This window comes from Chelon labrosus (genome assembly GCF_963514085.1).
Source record: "Chelon labrosus genome assembly, chromosome: 14".
NCBI classification, from domain to species: Eukaryota; Metazoa; Chordata; class Actinopteri; order Mugiliformes; family Mugilidae; genus Chelon; species Chelon labrosus.
In genome coordinates, this window is record NC_140347.1 from 28,511,150 (window position 1) to 28,531,342 (window position 20,193).

The window sequence follows — 20,193 nt, forward strand, 5'->3', positions numbered from 1 at the left end:
CACTCTGAAGACATCCAAAGTCTGGGTGTTGTTTTTTTTTGTTTTGTTTTTTCAGGTTCTTTAAAGATTCTTTGGTAATGATTTTCTAAACTTCACAGATGCTTCCCAAAACTGGGTTTTCCTCTCAACCACCCAGCGCCTTTGTCCAAACCGAAAACCAGCAGCCTGCAGCCTCGCAAGTTACTCCACTATGACAAAACTAAACAATTACCCCGCCAGAAAAGACAAATATTAACTGTGAGTCCTTCAGTTACCTGGCTCCGCTCTGACTGAGCCACGCTGCCTTCACTTTACAACCCACACACACGCAGTAAACACACACACACACGCACACACATATACACACCGCACAACCAAATAAGGGTGGGGACCCACCAATCCATCTCGTTGGGTAATAAAAGTTAAATGCAGGCCCTGAGTGGAGACATGCCTCCAGGGGGACTTGGTGAAATGGGCGTCCACTATTGTCTCTGTCATCTCAGGCTTGCAGGCTTGTATCGGGGGAGGATAAACTACTTAGATGATAACTGGGTATTTATATGGTGGTGACTGCTGTCTAATTCAAGACAGATGAGTGGTAAAGGGCTTCAGCACATAGCCAAACAGTCTAAAGAATAATCTCTTTCTCTCGTTTTCTCTCTGTGGGGACAAAGGGATGATCTGGTGATGTGTAATGAAATGATATATATATTTTACATGCTTGCTACTGAGCAACATCAAAATATGAGGTTTAACATGGCACAGTGGTGTGGTGGTGAGGTTCTGGGTCTGAATCCATCAGATTAGGATTAGGTTATTGGTGATTCTAAATTGGCTGTAGGTCTGGGTGTGAATGGTTGTCTGTCTCTCTGTTGTTGTCCGTGTTAGCCTGCTGGCGACCCGTCCAGGGTGTACCCTGCCTCTCGTCCAATAACAGCTGGGATAGGACAAGCGGTCACTTTACCCTTCACATCACTGGCTTCCAGAAAATGAATGCACGATTGAATCTACAATGCATAGTGTGTTACTTTCAGTTTCCACATCTACCTTTACCTTACTGAAGCTCCAGATACACAAATTACCATGACACGGTTTTTCTTTTTAGTCCTGTTCTGCAACTTGAATGCAATAGCAATGTGATCTAACAACTAACCTTACAATGTTTTATCTTACACATAAGTAACTGTTACCTACAGGACCCAAAGGACCCATGCCCATCTACCAGCTATTTTTTATATAACAGAAGTTGCAGGAAGTTATGAATCTTTGTGCAACTATGAGCTACCTTGATTCTGTAAGCATACCACTCTTTGCACTTATATAATAAGCAAGTTAAGCTTAAGTGATGAGGTAACACAAACTCCCAACACACCGTAGTGGCGAGAGAGCCTGTCAGCATGCTGGTCTCTGCCTTCTTGTCAGTGATCTTTTTGGCTTTATTGTTGAAATAATCAGCTTCACACATAATTGCAATGCCGTGCTCGTGCTAGCAGCCAAAGAGCAACTGGATACAACTTTTTTTTTTATGGAAGCCAGCAATGTGAAGGGTAAAGTGACGCCTGACACTATTCTTTTTAAAGCTCCAATGAGCAAAGTGCCAACCAGTCATACGCATTTCATTCATCAGTTAACTTCAACAAGCCAACAATTTCAGGGGCTAGCTATTGTGGCGTGACGATGGCGCTAGGGTTTTTGTGCCAGTCGAAATAAAACAATCCGACGTCACCCTGGGACTATGACCCAAGGAGCAGCATGTGGATGCATATCAACAGCAACACAGTGTAGCTCCCAACATGGATAATAGGCCCCAACAACTCAGATAGGCAGTATCTGGACTCAGGAGAGGGGAAGTCTGTAGGGCGTAGTACACTCCAGGCAGTCATAGCAGTCTATAAACAACGAATTTCCAGAGGACTGGACCCACATGGAAAATCTGCAAAGGAGGTCAGGTGACCCAGAATAACAGGTGAATACGTTCAGAGTCAGGGAAGAGCTCAGCAAATTAATTGGCTGGTGACAGCCCATTTAAAAAAACACAGCGACCCTCTTTCAGGGATGCGTTGATGAGAACCTGCTCTGAATAACATATTTTTGATCTGATATTACAACCGTATAGCCAAATATATTCAAATACTGTAGTAATTTAAAAACAAACAACTTCTGTCATGCTAGCAGCTCTGTGAGGCTGTTACGATCAACTTTGCGCTAACATTAGCATGCTAACTTACTTGCTTATTAGCATTAAACAGCAAAGTTAAGTCATTCTGTGCTCAGGACAGTCTGTTTTTTTGAGATCTGTCAGTCTATTCTAAAGAGCACTACAGTTACACCACTAGCATAAATACAAAAAATGATTTAAATTTCAGCAGACTGTCCCTTTGCTGTGACATTTACACAACCTTTAGTGGAAAGAAAGAACAAATGAGGAGTGTTCTAAGTTTTGAATATTTGGGATCACGCTTTTTCCCCCCATTTATTTAAATCTTATTCGCTTCCTATGATCATTGCATTTCTATGGCGCTTTTTCCATTGTCCAAACACAGGTCTCTTGTTGTGTCTGTTGTTGAATTACTCTCTGATGGTATCAGAAAGAGCCTCATATTTTCGCGTGTTTATAGCAAATCTCTGGCTTGTCAGTTCCCGGAAAGTTTTGTTGACAGTCTGGCTGTTGGATAAGGGTCAAACTCTGATGATTATGTTTATTGACTCTGCAAACAACCATGAATACTTCCAGAAAGGCAGTATCAGTTTACACTACTGTGACATAATGACTTGGTAACACGACACCCTTCATGATGGGTAAGTTATAGTGTCAGAACAGTTTAATAACAATAGTAACAATACCCAGCAATCAGTAAGCCTTTAAATCATGGGTGTGATGAAATGGATTTGTACAAGAGAAAAAAAACTGTGTGTGGATTATAAGCAGGTAGCGAAAACACAGCGTACATTTTGCAGCGCGTTCAAGCAGCGCATGTCAGACAGACAAGATATTTATAGAAAGAAAAGCCTTGTGGAAATGAGGCCGAGTACTGACTAGCTGACTTATGGCAGAGTAAAGAAAAGCCACTGATTATCTTCTCTGTGCTATGCATGAGAGTGTTCTGTCGTGTTCCACTCTTAGACAAGAAGAATTTGTGTATTAAAAACATATGGTACTTTCTGTTTGTACATAGTGCATATGGATGTGCTTGCTGCATCCATATGCACTATGTAAAAACAACGCTTCACACGCTGCATCTGTGTTTGTCTTCCACAAACACAGATGCAGCGTGTGATACTTCAGATGCGGACCCATGGTATACATGCACCTAGTAAATAGACTGGGTCTTCCAGGACTTCAATAGAACAACTACTGACAAAGTCTGAGGAATGATAGAATAGCACTTGTGGGATATGATAAAAAAAAAGGACAGCTCTTGGTCCTGCAGGTGTCCTTGTTGAAAGGGTTAATGCTTGGTTTATACAAACCATGTTGTAGCTAAGCCATTGCTATGTTAGTTGGTTGTGTGATTTCTGTGATACTGCACAGACTGTTTCTTTGTGAACTTCCAAGTGGGTAAATTATGTTGGACCTAATAAATAATGGAACTACAGCTTCTTTCACAGAAACTACTGCAATACGGAACAGAGAGAAGACGTTATATCTACTAAGAGCTCATTGACTGTAGATAGAAGTGGGTGAAACTTCTGTGACCCATCCTGGTCCTGCAGGTAACCCAGTTGGAAGGCGAATCTATGCAGACTATAACCAGGACACAGAATCTGCATAGACCATATTGTAGCCTACATATAGGCATAAGCCATTGCTACAATACAGAAAAGATGTTTTATGTATATATGAACTCTGGCCTTGTCTGGTGTCAAAGTTCAATATTGAGAAGTCAGATGTGGGTAATAACAACAGAAAAACATGGAAGAAAAACGAAAGAAAATGTACTATTTTCACAGTGAGTGAGAAGAAGCGTTCTTTTTTTACCACAGTAAAAGAAACTTGTGCATGTCTCATTTATGGGGCTACTGTGGCAACAGCAAAGCGGCACAACGTGGAGAGACGCTTCTGCTCAAAGTGGATGTTACTTAGACATGTAGCACCCACCTAGACCAGACCAGGCACCCCCACCCCACAGCAATGACATTCCTTGATGGCAGCAGCCATCCCCAGCAGGATGCAGCCTGACACAAACACACACACAATAATGCTTTAGGAACAACTAAAAAAAACATGAAGAACAGCACAAGGTGTTGACCTGGCCTCCAAATTCACTAGATCCCAAACTGATCAAGTATCTGTGGGATGATCCACAGAGGCCCCTCCCCTCAACCCATAGGACCCAAAGGACCCCACATTCTGTTGCCAGACACCAGAAGGCCCATGTAAGATGTCCATTCTCTGATGAGTCACAACTGTTTTGGAGGCACGAGGGAGACCTACACAATATTAGGAAGGTGGACATAATACTATGCCTGATCTGTGTATATTGATAAAGATGAAATGGAGAGATTATGCCTTCCATTACATAGGCAAAAAACATATTTGAACCAGTTGTAATTTATTAATTCATTGATTGATTGTGACAGATGTTTATGGTGCTCTGTAGATATTCAGCAATCTGGTTACGGTTCGGGCAATTTTATTGGCATTAACAAATCTCATCATATGCTATAATATGTCCAACAAGGTAATATATCACCTTTAACCTGTGGTATGATTAAATCCAAACAAACTTTGGACAGCTCATGCTCAAATCTGATCAGACTAACGAATAAGGGAGATATTAAAACTTCTTGGGAATACAAGGTGTACTCAGGGTGCAGGAAAAAGTGCAGGGAGACACGGAAGATATTAAAGTTGGAAATTAATATCTGTAAGCCTCAGAAACAGATACGAGGAGCCTTTTCAGATTCATTTTGATCTTCTTGCCAGGTCCATCTCAAATGCCGTAGTGGTTGTTTTGTTTTTTAGATTGACTCATGACACGAGTGTTATTTTATTCTCTATAGCTTTCCTTCGTTGCCATCTGGAACTGAAGAGGCCTATTAATACTGTAATGTGATGTGAAGGGCAAACAACTTGAGTTGTCATTATGTCTTCCCTCAAAACATCCAGATCCTTTCCTTTCCAGTGTTTTCGTTTCAATTACTTAGCCCAAGTATAATTTCCTCCGAGTGCCCTGAAATATCTAAGGTCCCTGCATTAACTATGGCCTTAAGAAGTCCATTGTAAAAGAAGCTGAATTGGTAATGGATATCAAATATGACTCAAGGCCTCCAGGGAAGGTGGAGAAAAGAGAGCCAAAGCGTCTGAGAGGAGTAACAGGGGAACTCTCCATGAGCTCTGAAAGCAGGGAGACTGAATGAGTGCAATATTTCCTTCTATTACATGCAGTATGTTTTAAGTATGTTCTAGGTGGTTTTCTTTAGGGGGAGAAATATAAATACCTTATGATAAATATGAAAATACTAAAATGCATTATAATGCAATGAACATGAGCTTCACCAGAGAATGTTAGATTGTGGTGTGAATGTTGTTGTTTTTTCACCTTATGCACATTTAATACTTGTTGTTCAAGTAGTTCTTGAAACTACTCTGTTGACACATATTAGTCACAATCTGGTAAGCTGCTTCATGCTGTTCAACTGCACCGTGACATGTATTCTGAAACTCAAATGTCGGTCTTGCTTTCTTCTGAAAAGAAAGTGCCAGAGACTTTCCAACCGCAAGTCAGAACCAGAGGTTACGAGGTCACACGTACTGTTCCTACCACGAGCTCCGATCCTGAATGCAGGGCAGTTATACTCTGATGTTTTGTGTGCTCACACTCCCCAGCAGTTGCTGCCCTGCTCTGCAGCTGGAAGACCAAGGGAGAGAGGCATTGTTTTGTATGTTAACACAGTCTATCCCGCTGAGGTAAAAATAGTTCCCAGCTCTATTCTTTCACAGCAGAGCCAGCGATGGCTCAGCCAAAAACAATATTTGGACATGGCAGCAGATGTCCCCAAACAAGCCCAGTAGAGCAGGCCTGTGAGGGGAACTTTTGACATTGCCTGGCTTTGGAGGTGGGGGAGAGATGGGGGGAATGATCTGGAAACAATGTGGTTTATGAGGACACTTGAGGGAGAGCATAAGTGCCTGCTTGTATCTCAACCAGAGACACTCGACGGGAGGCTCAGATTTATAGATGATGAAGAACCTGCCTCTATAAATGAAGTGGGGGATAGTTCATCGGGTTCGCCAACTAATTTCTGGCTGTATGCATCTGCACTCAGTCAGGGAGCTTTTTTTTTTGTATTATTCAGGAGCCAAGAATAAGGCCACTCTCTTTCTTTTCCATTTGCAATTTCTTTTGGTTTTATATGGTGTGATATCTGCACACTGAAACAGCAAATTACAGGAAATGAGCACTAATGCTTGCCTCTCAGACACAGATAGGCTGATCACTGTCAGATTTCCCAGGCGGTGGAGTCCTGCTCTGCCTCCTTTGCTGCTCATTTATCTGTCATATACACGGTCATGATTCTCAGAAGATCACCAAATGGTGCAGCCTGAAATGCAAAATAATATTCTCCACAGATTTCGTGGTGAAAAGCCAAGATAGTTTTGTCAACCTTGAAGTAAACCACTTTTGTACATCTGGAAAGAATCACAAATTACACACATATAATGACCACTATTACAGAAGAGAATCCTTGTTCCTGAAAACACTGAAGAACGTCTTCGTAATTGCACCTTCACAGTCTGAGAGGCAACAGTGAGCTGTCTCTGTGACTTTCCTGTTGCAGTTAATTCATGCAGTCACTGCCGGTCTGTTGCAGCTCTTGAATTCCCAAGAGACACAAGTCTGAAAGTGCACAGCGCTAATGCTGAGTAAGAAACACACTCTACATCTTACAAATATCAGAGTCACTGATGCAGTGCGAGGGTTTAGTAGATTGTTCAGTAGGCAACCATTTATCTTTTTAAGGCAGAAAGTAGTACAGAAAAACTTCTTTCTTCTTATGCTCATATACTTTCTTATGCAGATTTATTTTTTGTAAGGAGTAGGGATATATTTATGTATTATGATAGAAACGCCACTTGGAGCATGTTCAGTGGTAACGGTTTACTGCGTGAAGGAAGCGCTACATTTTTGCACTGCGCACAAGTCATAGCAGGACTTGGGCTGGGGTTTGCAAAGTGAGTCTCTCTTGCGGTTAAGTTGAGGCAACAAAAGCAGTTTGGTCGTGAAAGGCCGTGGTTTCAGTTAAATGTTAATCAACTAAACATGTTGTCTCATGCATTTCTCCTTTGACTTTTTGTTTTTTTGTTTCAGCAACTGACCAAGACCGCAACCTTATAACCTTAACAGAGGTGCTCTGAGCGCCTAACCATAACCATAGACACATTTAAGTAATGCTTCAGTTGCTGCAAGTAAACATGGTTTTACACAGAAAGCTGTCAGATGTGTCCTCATAATGTTGCAGTGTGTTTGTCTAAAAATGCGTAAATGCAGTTTCTATTATATTGTGCTGGCTTCTCTTGACAGGATTATTTTTTTTCCGTTTCTACTGGGGGGTGGGGGGCAGACCTTGGAGCGTTTACAGTGTGGTCAGAAAGACAATCATATCTGATCAGATAGTGACACATTTATCCAGGAAGAGCTGTTTCCAATTCTTTGTTTCTTTTATATATGAGATGAATTCATTAAAATGGAAAATGATCACATGAGTTCCATAACAAATGTATTTTATCTCATCATCTAGCGTTCACGAAACACACAAAGCCAATGAACTGTGCACATGTAATTTATTATTTAAAGCCAGTATATAAACATTTTTTTTGTTTCTATATTCAGAGAAAGTGCTATCCATGAGCCTCGTTAAATGTATCCACCATTTGTCAAATCCTTTTTTTTTTTTTCACAAGTTCAGGAGACACCTCAACACCTAAGAGCTGCAATGCTGATTTTCCATCTCAGCAGTATCAGCGAGAGAGAAACCTACACCACCTCCAGAGGCCGTCAGACAATGGCCCTCACATCAGTTTTTAACCCCCCCCCCCCCCCCAAAACCAGGCTAACCGACTGTGACCTGGACCTGGCACTCTGACATGGCAGCGATTCAAATCGACAAGCGAAGAGACACGAGCGCAACATTATCCTGGTGAGCTCACAATGCCTCTGCGCCACTGCCAAAATGCAGAGACGGCAGGTTTCTTTTGTTGGAGCCATTAAAGACACTCAGTATCTAATGTCATGTTTTTCCATAAAGAGCGTTCAGCGCATTCAAAGATAAACACATTAACAGTGCTGGTTTCTTTCATCAGGATACTTCTAGAGCAGGTTAATAATAAACTATTTGGTCAGTCTGTCATCTAACACATGACTTTTCCAGGTGCAGTCTGAGTCGTCATAAAGTCTGATTATACAACAGGTGCAATAAAAACACCTGAGTGTGAACATTCAGGTCCTACAGTAAGTTTTCACGACATCAACAAAGATAATGGAGTTGTTTTTCAGTCGTCCACAGATCAAACCAGTTGAACCTGAAATGCATCTGGTTATATTTGAAGTTTGAAATTTCTGCGAATATTTTACAGCAGCGTGCGGTGATCTTGCCGTGCAAGACTGTGAGACATGCAGCGACACAGGACCAGCCTATGTGGGTTTGTGTCAGAGTAGCGACGTTTAATTATACACCATAACACACAATGTGCTGCGTCCTGAGGCCATCAGGAGAAAATGAGAGAATGAAGGGAAGGAAAAGAGGAGACGGAGGAGCTCTCATTGTTGCCGTGCTGGGTTATTGTTCAACACTTCTTCACATGTGACACTCTGCCCGCCTGGGGCTTTTTATCATGTTGTGGCGCGTGACACACAGCTGAGAGGGCCTTTCTCTATCTGAGGAAATAGCCACGTGGCTGAGAGTGAAGGTGAGGAAGGAAACGGTGGCAGGATAGTCATGTATTGGACTTCCTCAGATGAAATGACAATTCAATGTAGATGGAGGTTATAAGTCGCTGTTTAAACTGTTCAAATTGCAAAATGAGGAAGATAATATTTTAAAATACTGTTATATCTTGTGTTAATACCACAATAGACTTATTTTGTAATCCATTTCTTAAGATATGTTCTCATCCCTCTGTCCGCCATATCATTTAAATTTACCAAAAGGCCATGTTAAGTTGCTGTAATCAGATTTAAGATATATATCATAGATCACCGCGCTTTTGTTGACCAAAAACAAAGTCAACCTACAACTGTTTATTAGTGTGTTTGTTTGGAGCACTTCACATCAAGACTGATCATTGCCTTTTCACTTTGTTTAATCTGAGTAATCACCAAGGCCTGTTAAACTGAAACCAAAAAAATAAACAGACTTTTATGGAGCAGTAAAATGTGTTCACTCTTCTCCATAACTGACCCGCATGGGGTTAGTGACCCCTGGGCATTGTCATAGACTTGTGTTTGGTCTGTACTCACTCATCAGTGTTCATTTCTTATCTTTAAAGGAAGATTTTGGACTATTTTTACCTTAAAACATCCTCAAAATAATTTTGATGCTACAATAGTTGCTCCTCTTTCATTCCCACTCCTTGCCCCGAAAGCCTGTTCTAGCTCTGTAACTTAAACAGGTACGATCTCTTGTAAAAAATGTGCACTGCTTTACTCCACTAAGTCACACATTCAGTTATGTATGTGAAAAGAAATATTCTCAGGTCTTGGTTTCCTATTTTGTGTTACTCCCTGTGTTTTCCCATTTGATTAGTTCATTGGTTTCTCCTTGTGTGCTGATCCTTGATTTGTTTCAACTGTGTCTCGTCACCCCTCTGTTCCCCCGTGTGTGTATATAGCCCTGCCTTCCCCTTTGTTCTCTGTCATGTTGTGCTTGTCCGTATACTTGTCTGGTTACTTGTCACCAGCCTGGATACTTGTTACTTGTCCGTATACTTGTCACTTGTCTGATTTCTCGTCCGTTTTCATGTCATCTTGCCTTGTTCATGTCTTGTGGTAGTTTTGTCTCATTAGGTTTAGATTACCTGCCGTCTCTGCAGTGTTTTTTGTTTAGTCTTGATTTTGTTAATTAAATACTGTACCTTTTTGCCAACTCCTGCCTCAGCCGCTCTGTCCTGCATTTGGGTCCTACCCCTTTATCCCGCAAACCTTCTTGACAAAACTGCCTATTAGACTGTCTTTCAAGCTATGGTAAGAGATTTACAAAATTAAGAAAGGTGCAAAGCTGTCTTTAGTGTCGTTGCACTTGCTTGATGTTTGGTTGTTTTGCAAAAGTTGTTGACTCACTACAGTAGTTTCTGATCATAAACCAAGTCGGCACACTACAACAGAGGTTTAGCTGCTAGAGCGACATCTTGATGGAAGGATAAAGTAATATAATGTAGCTTCTAACTCTACCTTCCGGTGAACTATGTTTGGTGTGAAATGCACTATTGATGAGGAAACTGCCACGTGACTGAGAGTAAAGGTGAGGAAGGAAGCGGTGGCAGAATAGTCATGTGTTGGACTTCCTCACATGAAATCACCTTTAAACAGAGATGAAGGACGTGAGCTGTTGTTTAAACTGTGGAAACTGCAAAATGAAGAAAATTATTCAGTACTGTGATATCCTGTACTAATGCCATGGATCCACAACATCATTACAATTTTTGCAAACTCCAGATGCATCATAAGGTAAACAATAACTGTCCTAAAGATAAAAAATAATGTCATATAGTAGTAAAATGTATTTGTTCTTCTTTGTAGCTTAAATATTATATTTGCTCAGATGTTTTTGTGGCCCTCATAAGGTTACTGACTCCCAGGCTGGGAACCACTGTCACAAACTTGATCACCATTGTATGTATGTGCAGTATTTATTTATTTTTTACTCTTTAAGTATCGCTGTGAAACTATTTAAGTAAACAGCTTGAACATGAATTCAATTGTAAATTGACTTGTAACAGGTTCCTCCTTAACTTCCATTTTATTCTTGTTTGTGGCTGGAGGGTGAATAGTACAAGATAAATTTTATTCTGCTCAAAGGCCTGGCTGGTTTGTTTTGAGATGATGATTTTGTGTTTAATGCAGAAGCATTTGAAGGCTGTGTTCCAGTACCCTTTACTGCCCAAACTTAAGCTGCTGCCTTAAACAAATTATATGTGTTGTCTCACCAGGTAACTTTGAAATGGAAGACGGCGTAACAACGTCAAAATGCGCTTGAGCAAGTCTTTTAACTCAAAGACAGTGTAGCTGGTCACACTTGGGGGTTTTGCAACTTTTGTCGCTCGTAGTGTGGACGCAGCATTAAAATCAGCCAGAATTTAATTCACCAGAATCCTGTAATTACCACCTGTGGCCACTGTTGCCACTACTAGTGTTGCTTTAAATCTAAAGGTTTATTAGTGCATATAGTAACAGTGTCCACTCTGCTGTTTGATCCAGGGGTAGAACAACTTCGTAGTTTTTAAAGTTGACTAATATGTGGTGAAAATCGAGTCAGCGTCGACTAGTCAATGACATCACACATAAAAACACAGTAGAAAGTAATGCTTTGCAACAATTAAATATATATTCTTGATGGGGATACATATTGTAAAAAGAAACTATGAAGATTTTGACTTTTCAAGGTAATTGAAGCTTGAACACGGGCTACTGTCAGGTGTAGCCCATGTCAACACCATAAACACCGTCAGTCTGATACTTCTAATAAGCGGGTCTCGCTCGGCAAAAACAAACAAAAAACAAAACGCTCACAGCAACAGTGTCAGCTAAGCTTATTAATACTGTGCACTGCAAATAAGTTTACATTAATAAAGTAAAAGCAAAGACTATTTGTTTAAATAGTCAAGCTGATGGCTTAAACATGACTACCATTAGCTTTGTTCTCTTTAGAATTGGCAAATCAGAAATTGCTCCATGAACAACTTGTCTCTAAAAGGTTGAGGAGAAAATAGCCTCGTTATGATCTCCACATGACAGAGCCATTTACTGTAAGCTACCAGACAAATTCAAAATGGTCCAACCACTGGCCCTGATGTTGACAGTCCCACAGCACACGGCAGGCTCTGGTTTGTATCAGAGGAGACAAAGTAGTTTGGTCTGCCTCCAGAGGAAACAACATCTGGATTTTTGCTCTTAATGGGTTTTACTTAATGGTAAAAGCACTGACTGTGATGGAGTGTATCTCACTGAAAAACTAACTCTCAGTCAAGTGGACATCAGCTGTGAAGAAATATTGTTGTGAGGTATTCTGCGATAGCAGTATACGGCAGTAATCATTAGTGTTACGCCGGTCTAGGGGTTTGAGGAAGCAACATAAACGAAGGACGCGGAATGTGATATGCAAAAAAAACACACAACTAGTGAAGAAGTGAAGTATTCACAAGACTATATACAAGGTGAAGCTCTGGTTCAGGGTGAACTCCGGCCAAAATAACAAACAAAAACCCAGCTATTTTATCATCAAAATCACTAACTAACCCTAAATACAAAAAAAAAAAAAAAAGAAACAAAAAGACTTTCCAAACTAACAAAGAAAACACTGACTGGCTAACACCACGGAAACATGTTATATTCACAAGATGGAAGTTTGATCAATGGGCGAAAAGACAAAAGGACAAAAGTTGTCTGTCTCTCTGTGTTAGCCCTGTGATAGACTGGAGACCTGTCCAGGGTGTACCCCGCCTCTTGCCCAATGACAGCTGCGATAGGTTCCAGTCCCCCACAGCCCTCCAGAGGACAAGTGGTTACAGTAAATGAATGAATGAATGAATGAATGAATGAATGAACCATATGAATTCTCAAAGCGCATAGTGTGTATCTGAGAGTATTGTAAGACCACTGCTGTTGTTGTAGTCTGGAATTATAAAGCAACCTTGATGAAAAGTGAAAAGTGTAGAACACACAAAAAACATTTGCCTATTAATAATAATGATAATAAGAATAATAATAATACATATTATTTGTGGGTGCCTTTCACAGCGCTCAAGGTCAACTTACAAAAAACAGCAGCGCATAAAACATAAGAACAAAATAATACAATAAAAGGGAAAACATGTTAAATGGAGTAAATTATTTTAAAGAATTAGTTTTAAGTCTGGTTTTGAAGTATGTCAGAGAGTCTATGTTTGGGATGTCAGGTGGGAGAGTGTTCCAAAGGCGGGTAACTGAGCAACTGAATGCTCTGAAACCCATGGTGGACACTCGGCCAGGTGGTGTAATAAGTTGGGTGGATGAGGATGATCTGAGAGTACAGGAGAGTATGTATAATTGAGAAGTTCAGACAGATATGATGGAGCTTTGTTGTCAAGGGCCTTGCAGGTAAGTAGCAGGATCATATGGGATTTTATTGGAAGCCAGTAGAGCTGTTGAAGGACTAGGGTCTAAGGAGAGAATTTGGGCATTGATACGAGCATTAGCATTTTGGACCAGTTGAAGTTTATGAACATTTGGAGGTTAGACTAAAAAGAACAGAGCTGCAGTAGTCGATGCTAGATGTGACAAGGGCGTAGACAAGAATGGCGGTGGTGTACTAGTGCTGGGGATGGGTGAAGTTGTTTGATGTTGCAGAGGTGGAAGTAAGTGGACCAAGTGACATGTTGATGTGGGCTTCTATGTGGGCAAAGTGCTGTCAAAGATGACACCCAGACTCTCAACCTTAGAGGAGGGACATACAACAGCGCTCTTGATGCTTTATGAGAAACTGTCAACTTTGGCTAGAGTAGACTTGGAGCTGACAAGGAGGATCTTGTTTTATTGTTGTTAATTTTTAAGAAGTTGCAGGAGAAACAGAATTTCATTTCGGTTAGACAGGAGGAAGGGGCAGTGGGTGGAATAGTGGAGGTCAACTTTGTACACAAGTAGAGCTGGGTGTCATCCACATAGGAGTACCTTGTATTTATGGAAAATAGTGCTAAGACAGGGAAGATAAACAATAAGTAGTAGTGGACCCAGGACAAAATCCTGGGGGACTCCTCTGGTAATGGGTGAAGAGTGAGATCTGAAGTGTTTAAAATGAACAAACTCTGTGCAGTGAGAGAGATATGAGGCCTAGTATCCATGAAAATGCCTCAGTCTTTTATTTCTTTCTTGGTGGAATGGATATTTAATACTTCATATATTAAAGGGGAATTACCATTTTTTTACAGCCTGGACCTTATTTTCTGGCATAAAATATGATCGTTTACTCAACCGTATAACTTTGGTGATATTTGGAGTCGTTCGGACGATATTTAGATCCGCGTATATCCATAATAATAATAATAATAATACATTTTATTTATAGGCGCCTTTCAAAACACCCAAGGTCACAGTACAAGTAAAACAGGGTTTTAAATACATAACAGACATCAAAAGCAATTAACAAACTACAAGTATAAGACACTAAGAGATACAATAAAAAGATAAAAGATTTGGTTTAAAAAATAAAAAATCTGGAGAGAGTGACAGTCAGGGAGGGTATGCTTGCAGAAAAAGGTGGGTTTTGAGATGGGATTTGAAAATAGCCTATGTGTCAATGTTGCGGATGTTGGGTGCAAGGGAATTCCAGAGGCGGGGGGTGGAACGGCTGAAGGCTCTGGACCCCATGGTGGTCATGTGGGCAGGAGGGATGGTGAGGCTGATGGATGATGATGATCTAAGGGGCTGTCCACACGGAAACGCGTTTTGGTCTAAACGCAGATGTTGTGCATCGTTTTGGCCGATCGTCCACACGAATCCTGTAAACGCATAGCCCTAAAACGCACTTTTCTTAAACCGGGTCCCAGGGTGGAAAAATTCGCAAACACACCTCTTGCGTTTTAGTGTGGACGGCGAAAATGGAGAAAACTATGATGTCATCGCCACACCCCTCGAGCAGCCTTCCACCTCTTATATCCCGCGAGACGTCTCATAACAACATCAACAACAATGGCGGACTACATGCTCGTGTTCCTGCTGGAGAAGATATTGAGCCTATTAGGGTTACCAGGGCAAAATATAACTTCTCCTTGAGTTTGGGTTCTTCTAAAGCCGATTTGTAAACAGCGCTCAAGCTTTATGCGCATGCTCCACCTCTTCCTCTCCGTTTTTGGTGAATTTCTGAAACTGAAACAGCGCCACCTATAGGCCTGGAATATGAAGTAGCGTTTTTAGTCGTGCTGAAACGGATCCGTGTCGACGCGGATATTCTTGAAACAATGCCAGGGAAAACGGAGAGGGAAAAGAGATTATATGTGATGGTTTAGTTTTGGAAATGGACAAATTCAGATTGAATGATATGAACATATGGTCAGAGATGGGGAGCATTGCGCCATCCATATAGTGGGAGTGACTGGGGCATGATGTTATCATCATCCGGGGTCTGTAGATTGACGTACTAACCTTTGACCTGGATGATGTCATCTCTGAGTGTCGTGCGCACCCCGCGTGGCTTGTTTACCTGTAATTTGCTACTGCTAGTTTTTTGCAACATGGCTGAATATTTTTCCAACTGTTTATGATGGACGTGTTTACCGTTTTGAGCCAGAGTATATGGATGGGGAGCTCATTGAAAGGAGGATGCAGAGGCAGAGAGAGGAACAGCTGGCCAAAGAACAACAAACCGCTGCACGTCCACGAATAGATAACCGGTTGCTATTCCCCAGACTCAACGGGAATAGCAAAATATTGGTGAAATGAATGAGTTTCGCTTCAGATAATGTGTTATTTACTCCCACTATATGGATGTACGCAGATCTAAATATCGACACTAAAGTTATATGGGTGAGTAAACGATTGCATTTTATGCCAGAAATAAGGTCCAGGTTGTAAAAAAATGGTAATTCCCCTTTAATAGAGAGCTGAACCTCTTTTTCTGCAACTTTGGATAAGTAGGTAGCGCTATTCAGTCTGCAATCTGCAACCTCACTGCTAGACGCCATTAAATCTGTCAAACCATTCCTTTTAAGCACCGCTATAATTTGTTGAAAAGTATAAATCTTTTAGAATCTAACAAATCAACAAAGTTAAATTATTATGGTGATAGGGATGGTGATCCACAGGTTATACTTCTGAAACATGTGTGCCTATTTTGTAAATCATATAAGCTATAAACTATACAAACTTTAACATAGCTGCACAACCACTCCGAAAGGATTAAATGATGCAGTTGTTGTGGAAGACAACCGTAAAATACAGATGAGCTTGCTCACATTAAATATTTATTAGCCTCAACAGATGTTTTGTTCTCAAGATGTGTTCTTCTCAGTGCTTTCTGTGAGAAACCAAATATATCTTCACACAGAAAACGTGTTGACATGTGTTATAATTAGAGTTTAAAGTGCTGTCCCTATCACACACTTTCCCACAGCCTGATAGACATGGAAACCTCGTGTCAGACACTGACTGCTGTTGATAGTGTTGTGGTTTTAGACCATAGCATTTAAAGGGATGTGCATAAATACGAGTAACATAAAACCACATGCAATGCACATGTCTCTGCACAAGTTGATGTAATCTTTCTCACACACCAAATGGTAACAAACCTACTTGTGCAGAAGCTAATTTCCCTTCCCGTCTAGACCTTTTCTCTTCTATGAGGTCAGTGAATATCATCTGTTCCCACACTTTTGCACCAGTGCATGAGCACATCTACTGCTTACAAAGCAAATTATGTTAAACAGTGTGTGTGCAATAGAGCTCAGTCAATATGAATAAACAACACCAGAGTGTAACTGCCACTGGCATAACTCATTTGATTGAGTATGTTGTTTAAATGTCCTAACAGAGCATGTGTTATTTGTGCTAACACATGCAAACTCATATTGGCTGTTAGGGTGGCACAGTCTCCATGTCTCTGTTGGTTTCCACTTTGGTCCTGACTGAAATAGCTCAACATCTATTGCCATTTTAATTTGAGTCAGACATTCATGATCCACAGGGAGTAAATAAATCCTGAGGACTTTGGTCTTCCACCAACTATTATTTGAGCACCACCCGCAGGTCAATATTTATGATTCATAGTGAAATATGAAATTGACTTTCTCTTTGGTTACCATGCAATTTGGTGCAGACAATTATCCTCTTTGGCAGTCATCTGCCTTTTCATGTAGTGCAATCAGTTTGTCGAACAATAAATTCCCAATAGATTATTTATTTATTTATTTTTTTCATGAGCACCAAAACCTCACAAAAATGCTAGGCTGACTCCTGTTCCTCAATTTCTGACAAAGCACTGACTGATCAAAACTTCTTTTTGCTTTCTAAAACCACTAATGAGTGAGTTTCCTTGAAAGTACAAAGTGGAATAGCTTTTTAACACTTTGTTTGACATATCATCCATATAGGCTTATACATAAGGCGCTTCTTGGGAAGCTGCCATCCTGAATCTCTTCTACGCTAGACTGCTCTGGGTCATATCAAACTCGGTCTAATGACTGGCTTTAACTGCGGGTTCCTGAAGGCCGTATAGTACTTAGAAGATCTGCTTTTGCTCTTGTGTCCCTAGGTTTGATTGTTAAATTAACTGTATATGCACTTCCACGGGCCTTGCAGTGGCAGTGCTTGTGCTTAATTATCTTAACCAGCCACAACTGAGAAGATGTGAATAAATGGGGTTGTTGAGGAGGCTTAGGACAACCACTTTTCAGCTGCAGAAACTCACCATGTCTCACCTGTTGCCTGTTTGTTTCCTTTTTAATTAAATAAACCCTTATTTTTTTAACGCTGTCATGTGTTTCCACTTTGTAGCGGCCCATGAGCCAGATCGCAACATAATGGGGGCTCGTCCGATATCCCCTGGAGTTTTTTTGTGGAGACTGAATGCCGGATTTCTTTTTTTAAGGAACAGGGGTTATCCAAAGCTTAGCGTGTAGTAGACTCAAAGTTCAAGCTAATGTTGCCATATGAGGTAAATTTGCATGTTTTAGAACTTGTCTGGTGTAGAAAGCCTCTGGGTGTTGGTGTGACCATCACCACTTTATTTATTTGTGCGGTAACCCTGGGGTGGGCCCTGACGTGCCCAGGAAAGCCAATGAAGACTAGTTGAGGTCTAGTTATTTAGAATTTCAGTCTCTTAGGCAGATAGGAAACAAGGCAAGTTCTGGAGTTCTGGAACAGTTTAACTGGGAACAAGAACATCTAAGTTTGTGATTGCATGTGATGGCATTTGCTGGCCTTTATATTTAGTGTTCTTTGTTGAAATGAGGATATTTTGGGTGAGCAGACCGGAGGTAGCAGACCGCAAGAGCTGTGATTGGTCCGCTTGGTAGTAGCGGGTTTCGGGTTTAGTATTTCCGGCTGCGTCTACATCCCCGCAGTTTTCCAATTGATTGTTTTTGGATCAATAACGATAGGTTAACTGAGGAGGTTCAGAGATACAAACATTTGTATGACTCGTCTTTGGTGAAATTTCGGCGAAGGTTTCAGTCCCCATTGTTAAAAGTGAAGCAGGAAGTGGAAAACAAAAATGAACCTGACTGGCAAAAAAAGACACAGTGCCGACTCGTGTTTCAGTGGTGTTTTTACAGAGCGAGCCAGACTGTTGAGCGCACAAGTATAAATGTCTTGCACTGGCGTTGGCTACGTGCATAGGTTACGGCATCTATGTCCCGCAGTACTTTAAATGAGCCTTAAGATGACCACTTTTCAGGTGCAGAAGCTCACCATGTCTCACCTGTTGCCGTTTTGTTTTCTTTTTAATTAAATAACCCTTATTTTTGCAACTCTGTTATGTGTCTCCACTTTATATTGTGGCCCTCAAGCCAATTATTGTAAACGGTCTTGCCTTCAGGTAGCTCATTTGAAATAAAAAATATTGCATCATGAAGCTGAACTGAGGTTCCACCGTAGGGTAGTTGGGTTTAACCGTAGAGATAAGGTGAGGAGCTTGGGCACCAGGAACTTGGAATAGAGCCCCCGCTCCTTCGTATTAAAAGGGGGCAGTTGATGTGGGTTGGGCATCTGGTTTGGATGCTTCCTGGTCACATCCCCTTGGAGGGTTGGGAGGAGACCATAGGTTAGACCTAGGCTTTACTGGAGTAATTATTTATGTGGTCTGGCCTAGAATAATGACATCTGAGTACCATGCTTAGCCACCTCTACCTGACTTGGGGTAAGTGGATGAAAATGGACAAATGGATGTTATATTAAATGTATTTCTCATTTTTTATATATTGAAACCACAATTGATTTGCACTGTCAGTCTTCTATCCTGCCTTTTCTCTGCATGTCCACACCACCAATTATCGTCTGTTTCGACTGTTATCGAGAGTTTCCTGGCTTTTTAAGTTAGCGTCGTCCTCATAAAGTACAGTTTTATAATTCCCTTCTGACAGCGAACCAACAATGACCTACTGATTTGAAAGGATCTCATTTCAACTCTAAATTACACCAAAGCTAACTGTTCCCAGAGCGAGTAGGCCTTATTAGAAAACCTGCACTGACTGTCACAGCGTTGACTGATGGGGAGCTTGTCCATTTTGGCACAAGATTAATTTCGTGTGGAGAACATTCAAATTCTGGTTGCTCAGCAGTGCACAGGGAATCAGCCTTTGGCACCACAGACACTTACAAAAGGCCAAAAGGGGAGCTGAGCAGAGCACACGCAAACATGAGTAATGACATCCAGCTGCAGACGCACACTCACACACAGACTGTTTGTGAAACAACACAATTCAGTAGCCTCTAGGTTTAGCAAGCAATATTATTAGAGCTTTAGAGATTTAAACCAGACAGTTCCTTCATTGTCACAGCACAGTACTCTAAAAACTCAAACAAAAGGTTGTTTGAGCTTTTAGAGTTAATGTGACAAGAAACGGTCACACACCTTTTTATACGCATTATTTCCATACTCACACAGAAACTTTGTGCAGCAAAGATTATCTGCAAATGCAACCACCTGAGGTTTTATGTAAAATGTTGCGTTTGGTCAGTGCTGCGGTTGCAAACAATCACACTCTTCTCTTCAGTTTTCTGTTTACCCACAGAAGCCAAAAAAGTAGCACATTAAAGTTAAATACACAATCAGCCACAACATTATGACATTATGTCCCAATATTGTGTAGGTCTTGTGCCTCCAAAACAGTTCATTAGAAAATGGACATGGGCCTTCTGAGGGTGTCCTGTATGGTGTCTGGCAACAGAATGTTGTTAGTGGGGGCTTTCAGGTCCTATGGGTTGAGGGGAGGGGTCTCAGTTGATCATCCCACAGATACTTGATCAGTTCAGGATCATCAAGGAGTGTCATTGCTATGGGGTGGGGGTGCCTGGTCTGGTCTAGGTG